Below are 8,967 nucleotides of genomic sequence, written 5' to 3'. Positions count from 1 at the left end.
ATGCCGGCCCGTTAATGGGATGCTAATGCATGTGGAAGTCATTATAAAATCACAAGCGCAGAACTGGGCAGCAGATTTCAGACATCGATAGGCCTGGGTCATCATGGCCGTGTGGATGGTGGGAGCATTGGGTTCAGGTGGCGCATTGTAGCCTGTGTTCCCTGCAAACTGCAGCCAAAGAGGCACTCAGTTATAGGCTGTTTTTTGTTTTTTTAACTTCTAATCACGTTATATAATATTATCTTTATGGATTAGACATTAAACAGGAAGCTAATCTGGCTGCTAGAGCCTTCATCACTGGATGTGTTAACCAGATCACACGGCGGCAACAGAGCTGAGAGATTAAGCGTGTAGGCAGGCTCTGGAGAAGTTGGCCTGGGTTCGAACCCAAGCCCCAGCAATTACTCACTCTGTGGCCTTGGTCAAGTCACTTAACCTCTCTGTGCCTGAGTTTCCACTTGTGCAAGAGGAAGATAATAATGTCCGTATCTCAAGGAAGAGTTAATTGAGAAAATGCACACAAAGCACTAAATCAGCTCCTGGCATGATGGCGAGTGCTCACCAGCGGTTGGTGGTTACTAGCATGATGGTGTTGGAGATGTGAGAGAAACGGATCTGGAATGCCTGTGCATGCTGGCGGTTTAGTCCAAATTCGCTGAGGTATGCGGTCCTCAGGACCTCTCAGGCCTTGCTGTGCAGAGGAAGGGAAACCAGTCAGCTTTCTCTGATGGTCTTCTGTGTATTTGATGTCACTGCAATGCACTGGGCCTTGATGTCCTCAGTGCGTGCATTTAGATCATTCCAGCAAGTTATGAGGCTTTTTGAATCAATTCTCTGTGTGTGTGGTGCTTTTGGGGACACAGAAGAATTAGAAAACAAAGTTCTGTCGACAGCATAGATGAAGACTAGCTGGCGATTTCCACACCCAGGAAACCAGGCTAACTCTTTATAGGGCCTAATAGGAGAAGGAACTGTCTGTATAAGGAGCAGCTAGAATGCAAAGACGAGTAAGAATTCAAGGTTACAGTTAGTGGAGGGATAAAGTTAAGACATTGGCTGAGTGAGTTCTCTCTATCAAAGCAGTACAAACCGATTGTTATGGAGTCTCCAAAGAGGAAATGCCAAACAAGACACACTTTAATGTAATTCTCAATGTGTTCTATTGATAATCAGAGAGCAGCACAGCACTAATCCATTTCACAAATACTAATTGGGCATCTACCATTGGCCAGATACTATTCTGGGTGCTGGGGTCAGTCTCTGATCTTGTGTTGCTGACATCCTAGTGGGCAAAAAGATAATAAACAAAAAAGCCCCGAAGTATGTCTGTAAACACATACATATAATATGTCAAGGGGTATTAAGTGTTATAAATAAAAATAAAGCAGAGTAAGGGGTTGAGGAGTGACAGAGGAAAGAGGCACTATGTAACAAGTTGCTAACTATGAAGTTAAGGCAAAAAGTGCAGAAGAAGTTAGAGAAGGTGAAAATGACTGCGGACTGAAGGCATCCTGGAAAAATTCTGTGACCTGGGCAGGCGAGGAGGAGGTGGTAGGACTGGCGGAGCAGGTTGTTCCAGGCGTGGGGTAGCAAGAGCAGAGTGTGCCAGATGCTGGCAGGAGTCAGGACAGAGGAGAGGCAGGCGCCACTGCCAGGGAGAGATGGTCGCAAGCAGTGGGGGTGGGTCGAAGCAGGTTTCTGAGGAGCCCGAAGCCGGCGCGCTGTACCTGACGTGGAAACACTCAGGCTATTAGGTGTAAATGTCAAGAGCTACTGCAGACTGCCTAGGGAAAAAATCTCATGTCAGCTAGGAAACAGGGACCAAGGCCTCAGGACTGCACCGGGGCCTGGCGACATCAGAACACCTCTTTCTAACTCTCATGGCTGCTTGTCCTAAAGAACCTCCAAATGGGCCTCTCTCCATGTGGTGGAGAAAGGCCATCAGCAGCCCACATTAGCATCCTTCCACGCCATATCATTCAGGAGTGTCTTGCACCCAACACTGGCTCCGGCTTGTCCATGTTTTAAGTGGGGCTGAGTCTCACTTCTGCACTCACCTCAGGGGTGGTTGGGGTTGGGGGCATTACGCTTGGAGCGATGACAGCAGGACCACATAGAGAAGAGAAAGGGTACCTCCAAAAGAGAGGAACCTGGGCTGGGAAAACTGCCACGACCAGCAGGATTGCGGTTCCATGTCTGGGCCTTCGTTTTACCGCCTCTCCCTTCACTGGCCACAGCTCCTGTGCCCAGGGTGCTCACCTCAGCAGCCTTCCTGTCCCTCTGAGGTTTGCTGCCTCAAACATCTGCGGGTCAAGTAACCAAATAAGTAGGCTTTTAAAAAATACCTGGCATATAAGCATGAATATGGCTTTGAACGAGAGTTTACGGAGGACCGTCCACACCTTGAGCTATTTAGAGGTACTCAGAGGCCTTTTCTAAGAATTATGTCTATATTTCTGTGGGTTGAGTTGGCTGAAATTCTAACAGGCACCACAGAATATTCTGTATGAAGTAAATGGAACTCTTTAATGTAAACTCAAAAGGCCAGGCGTCACGGGAGTTTGCCTGGCTCACACATTTGAAGGAAGCAGTCCAATCCAGGGGTATGTGTAAAATATGCTATTTCCTCCCTTTTTTTTGTAATCAGGTCAACCTAAAGGTCCGTACCTCTGGCACGCAGGTTGTCTGATGAGTAGCTCCCTTTGAAGCCCACTAGCTGGGCTCAAACTGAGCTATTTCTCTTCAATAATCAGCACATTCTATGTCCCTTTGGTAGAAAGCTACTGTTTGGAGGTTTGTTAATGCACTTATTCATTTATTCAACAACAATGCTGAGCATCCAATATGTGCTAAATACAATGCTACAGGCTAGGGATTTAGAGGAGAAGCCAGGTGGGCCCCTGCCCTCCGGCATGTGGGTATAGGTCAAACATCTTTGGGCTTCTTAAATGGGTTTTTGTAAACTCCACGGAGAAATTCTGCCTCTGGCAAAGCTGTAAGAACTCCGTGGTCATTAGTTCTCTTTTAGGCATGGCACCCTCTTTCAGCAATCAAGTAATTAACCACAGAGCAGGGAAAAGTTCTGTGGAGTTACAACTTCAAAATGTAATAAAACATTCATAAGATCAGAATATAGGGTGAAAATTGTGAATAAGCAAGAGTAACTTTGAAATTCCCTTAGGAGGGCACCATGCTGGAAACCAACACATGCCATGTCTGAATAAATCTAACTCAGCCACCATTTCCCCTGGCTTTGATTAGGCACTAAATTAAATGATTGACTTGCATTTAGGGGCAATACCGTTGATAAAAACACATCTTTAAAACACGAGACTTGCGTTCAGCATCTGATAAACTGGGACAGGTTCAGAGAACAGCAGATCAATGTGTAGACTATTTTGAAATAGTAACTGATGAGTTACATTTGCTTCCAGTAATTCCAATGCCCTGCAGCTCCCAACCACTGAGTCAAAGGCATCCATTGTATCCAGGTGTCTGTGGGGATGGGTCTGAAAGCAGCCTCACCTGCCTCACTCTGCCCCCACTCCATATCTGCACTCCCTCGTGTAGTGGAGGAAGGTAGCTGAGGGTTCCTGGGTCCCCCAGGGAGGATGCAGACATGCTGAGAGGGCCAGTGGACCAGAAGAGGCCTGGGTTGGGTCAAGCGCAGCATGTAGAGTGTGAACTTGGAGCCTGCATTGCCAAGATCGGCACTGGGATGCTGTCACAATGCCCAAAAACTAGAGAGAAGTCACACCTCAAAACTGAGGTCAGTAAAGACCAGAGAAAAGCACGCAGACAAGACCTGTAACTTGTGCCTCCTCTGAGCGGAAGGAAGAAAGATAGTCAGGGGGAGAATCCTGCAGTTTGTATGTAAATCTGTAACCAAAGAGACTAAGTATTAAACTAGGAGTGACTGAGTTTTCTTGAAATAACAATATGCTTACATTGCTTACCGGAAATGAGGATTCGAGGGCTAAGTTGTATTCAGTTATAGAGAAACAAAGTTACATTTCTACTCAGAATAGTCTATACATTGTAATTCAGCTATGCCTGTCTCCCAGGTCACACTCTCTCAGACATGCCCTCAGCAAGTGAAATGTCGGGAGGAATCACCAGCACAATTAAAATGATTCTATGTATTGAGAGAAATAGATTTTGAGTTTTCATAATTTAAACGCACGCAGGACCCCATCTCCCCATACTCCTTGTTCCCCATTCCTAAGGCTCTCATAGCCGTAGCCTCAAAGAACACCATGGTTTGCCTGAGTATGCAACATATACAATGTGTATCCATTAATACTCACATCCATCGTCAAAACTCACCAAAAGCACAGGAGAAATGACAAGGTTAGTTTCTTAACTTTATGCTTAACACATTTCTGTGTTTAAATGAGACTGAATCTTTTATCATTTTAGGTTCCAGGCATTTCTAACTCTAAAAGCTATTCTAGGGGCTGGCCGTGTGGCTGAGTGGTTAGGTTTGCGCACTCCGCTTTGGCGGCCTGGGGTTCACTTGTTCAGTTTCTGGGCACGGACCTAGCAGTGCTCATCAAGCCACGCTGTGGCAGCATCCCACACAGAAGAACTGGAATGACCTACAACTAGGATATACAACTATGTACTGGGGCTTTGGGGAGAAAAAAATATATTAAAAAAAATTTTTTTAATAAATGAAAGCTCCTCTAGAATCACATTACATTCTATCTTTTCATCCACTATTAAACAGGGCACAGACGTTCAGTAAATACCTGTTGGTTGTTGATTAATGAATTAAAAGACTATGCTTATAAGCTGAATTGGTCAGCAAGAACTGGGGCAGGTTATATATTGATACTTTAATATGAGCCAATAAGAGTACATGGAAATTTAGTCAGATAATGTGACATTGAGACCCTACGCAATCCCCAAACTCAATAATTTCTAGTCCAAACCACCCGGCATAACAGCAGTTTCATCTTTAGGGATAAACAACTATTGCTTCTCTTATGGAGAAAAGCACTATCTTTTGCCATCCTCAGTCTAGTCTCCAAAACGCTATTTTTAAGAAGCCCCAGCTATAAAGGCAGACAGCAAGGTTGGTTGGGATTGGTGTTGGAAAGGTGGAAATAGATCTTTCTTCTACCTTGTAGAGAGGAACTACTCAATTAGCTTGGGTAGGAGACTAAAACCATTAGTGCTGCCCAGGGCAGAGCTCAGTGAGACTATTAAAAGGTAGAAATTGAGAACAAATCTATTACAGATATGCAATTAGCTTTGGAGAGTAGTGTCTCAGAACCATCCCCACGGAGAAGAGACAGCTTCTCCCAGTGACCCGGACACAAGTCACACAGCTGCTCGGGCCTTGAGGGCCTAAGGAGAGAAAGTGAGCAGAGGTGAGCATGTTTGTGGAGATCCCAGGGCCCAGCAAACGCGTCCCTGTGCTCACATGCTGGCAGGCTGCCCAGAAGGAACCAGCCCAGCTGTTGAGTCTGGTGGCAGTCTGTTTTTTGCTCCTGACAATACTAGGAGCAAAATCTCAGCTCTCCAGTCAGTGAGGCATTTTCTAGGCAAAAGCTCTTGTAAGCATTCGGTTCAGTGATCACTGCAAATCAGGCAGGGCTGAAGGACTGGCAGGCCAGCACATCTACCCTTTCAAGGAAGAAAGTTAGTTTGGATGTTTTATGGCTGGTGACACTATGATACTTGCAACTAGAGTCACAGCTGCCATCTAAGAACCTCTAAATCATATTTATTATAAAATTCTATAGCCGAAAGAGACTTTGGAGATTGTCTAGTTTTAGGAAAGAATCAGGAGAGTTTAAGAGACTTATCAAAATTACACAGTTATTTTGTGGCAAAGCCAGGACAAAAACCCAAATGGCCTAACTCTTAAACTGTTGATCCAGGGATCTCTTCGTTATGCCTAACAGCGTTTTGAGAATCTGGAAGGCATCTCTCCTTTGCCACTGTCCAGTCATCATAGTTCCCTTCCACTAAGTGTCTGAAAACGGTGCTGCTGATAATAAACACCTGGAAAGCTTTTGTAAATTTGGTTTAGAAGGTTTTTGTTTGCTGCCAACATTCTTTCTAACATTTGTGATATTTTCCTAAATATATTTATTTTTCTAACTACACAGATAAAAAATAACAATTCAAAAGATATAAAAATAAAAAATAGAAGATTTCACAGTTTCCAGCCTCTAGATAGCCACAATAAAGATTTGGTATACATCCTTCCAGATCTTTATATATGTTAATCTATTATATATCTAGATAATATATATTTATATATATTAGGTTATATATTTTTAAAATATATATTATAAATATGAGTGTAAATAACATATAATATGATATGCTATAATATATGAGTTGTTGACAATTTAATACAGCAGGATAGGGAAACTCAACCACATTATTAAGCTTTTGCTATTTTAGAAAAAGCATGTTCTTCATTCTTGGTGGATGGGAGGCGAGCTGTTGGGAGGTGGATGGGAGTGAGCTTTCTTGCCCAGAGAATGATTAGCCAGGACTTTGTTCATAAACTCTAGACTCTCTTCACTTCACCCCATTGCACCTTCACCCCTCAGTACCCTACTGTTAACATATTTTTTGTTTTTCAAGCCCCAAGATGAGAATTTAAGCTGGGATCAAGGCTGTGAACTTGGAAAGTAGGGAGGTAGAGGGACCCAACCTTTGGGAGACAAAAGAGGGAGAGTTGTTTTCCAGAAGACAGTAGGATGGGGCTGTTGTAGGTTCCTAAAGCAAGGAGCTGGTAGGAGTTCCAGTAGCGATGGCTGTGCGTGCCCAGGCAGGCCAAGAACTCAGCACCCCAAGTGGGAGTCTCAGCAAAGATATCAGTGCCAAAACTTGTGCATGAAGAGCTAGACATTGTCAGAGGAGTTGCCAGCCCACAAATGGATTACACAGGCCGGAAGACCAAGTGCTCAGAGATAAACCCAGCTGCCTGACAACCAGGGACTTCGTCCCCATTTATCTTTGACCCCTAGGCCCTAGAGTTCTTTTGTGATCCCAGTGGGTGAAAGGAGCTCCCTGAAAAATGACTTAGGTTAGTTTTTCCAACAACCCTGTTGGAGGGGACTCAGTCTTATTGAAATGGATTTGGAAAGATAAAGACATGATGACTCTTTTACCTATGTGCTGTGGAGCAAATCAAACCTGTAACATATGTGTGATATGATGTAATGTGATGTGATTTTATTTACGTATCAGGATGCCAGTGATGCAAAAATTATTTTCTATTTGCACATATATCTCACACTAAATACTAAAATGTATTCAAGAGAGATTAAATACTCAAAAGTAAACAAACAAACAAAATCTCAGAAGAAATTATAGGAGACTAAATGTATAAATTAGGGATCAGAGAGACCTTTACATAGTTTATACCAAAACAAGAAACTTAGAAGTGATAAAAGAAAAGATGAATATATTTGATATGTAAAAACATAAAAATTTTGGCATAGAAAGACATACAATTGATAAAATTAAAATAGCAATGCTAGCTTAGGGAAAAATTGGCATAGACATGTCAGATAAGGGGTTACTATCAGTAAAATGCAAATAACTCCTACAAATTAATAAGAAAAAGATAAACAATGCAACAGATTTAAGAGCAAATAATATGAATAGAAAATTCACAGATGAGTAAATCCGAATGATGATTAAACCCATAAAAAGAGGCTTTATTTTCACTGGTTGTTAGGGAAATGTAAATTAAAATAACAATGATATATTCCTTCTCACTCCTTAGATAGATGGGTTTTTTTGAAAGGGATATTCTAACACACTGGTATCGGAGATTTAAGTAAAATTTAAACAAACATCCATACATCCTTTAATCCAGAAATCCTACTTCTGGGAAATCTGTATCATAGAAATATGAGAGCTATCTCTTCATGGAATGGGGGTAGAGAAAGATTCCTTAAACAAGACAAAGGAAAAGCATGGAACCTAAAGGAAAATATTGATAAATTGGCTATACTAATATTTACTTCTACATGCCAAAGGATGTCCTAAACACATTTGAAAGTCATAAACTGGTAGAAGATAGCTGCCATTCATATAATGATCAAAAAATTAATATCCAGAAATACTTGTTTTTTCTAAATGAAATTGCCAATATTCAATAATTTTTGACCTACAAATGGCAATTTCATATAATTCAATCTACCACAAAGAATTCTTTCAAATCAATAAGAAAAAGACAACCAACCTAAGAGAAAAAAATTGGACAAAGGATATAAATTTACAGATGAGGAAAAGCAGATGGTCAATAAATGTTTGAAAATATGCTTAACTCACTGGAAATCTAAGATATAAAAACCATGATGAGATATTGTTTCTTATTACAAGGTGACAAAGATTAAAAAGCAGTGGTAAGTGTTAACACCTCTTCTAAAATTTGTCTAGCAGGTTTTTCTGGTCCTCAACAGAAGCCCTCCCCAGAAAAAGAAAAAATTGGTAAAAATGTGGGGAAATGAGAATTCTTATGCACTCTACAAGTGCAAATCGGTGCAAATTTGGCGATATCATGTGAAGTTGATAATACTCACAGTATCTCACCCATCAACTTCACAGCTGGGAATATATACCAAGTAGAACTTCAAGGAGACATGTGTAAGGCAGATTAATGAAGCACGGTTTATAGTAGTGAATAATCAGAAAGAATATGAGTAACATTATATTTTATAAGTAATTATCGTATAAGTAAACTGTGGTAGAGTCATTCTGTCAAAATTAAAGAATTGGCTCTACATGTGTCAGTGTGGATGTCTTAGAAGATACAACGTTGAATAAAAACTGAACTGCAGAAGTATAAGCCTAGAGTATGAGCCTAGTCATAGAAATTTTGAAGTTACACAGAAATATATATACATAGTAAAATGTGGATGGGAACAATATATAGCTGATTTAAGATCGTGGTTATGGAGGGAAAGAAATGGAATGGAAGAGGAATAAAGA

General features: G+C 41.5%; 1 non-coding gene across 1 annotated transcript; it reads left to right on the top strand.

Moving 5' to 3' along the window:
- The first annotated feature begins 8,383 nt into the window (after positions 1-8,383).
- LOC123284885 (U7 small nuclear RNA) lies at positions 8,384-8,446 on the top strand. Its single transcript, XR_006526326.1, has one exon. It is a non-coding gene; the product is annotated as a U7 small nuclear RNA (small nuclear RNA).
- Positions 8,447-8,967: the final 521 nt, after the last annotated feature.

The sequence above is a fragment of the Equus asinus genome, chromosome 3 (assembly GCF_041296235.1).
Source record: "Equus asinus isolate D_3611 breed Donkey chromosome 3, EquAss-T2T_v2, whole genome shotgun sequence".
Taxonomy (NCBI): domain Eukaryota; kingdom Metazoa; phylum Chordata; class Mammalia; order Perissodactyla; family Equidae; genus Equus; species Equus asinus.
Note: the sequence above shows the minus strand (reverse complement) of the source record. Positions and strands in the feature narration are given on the sequence as shown.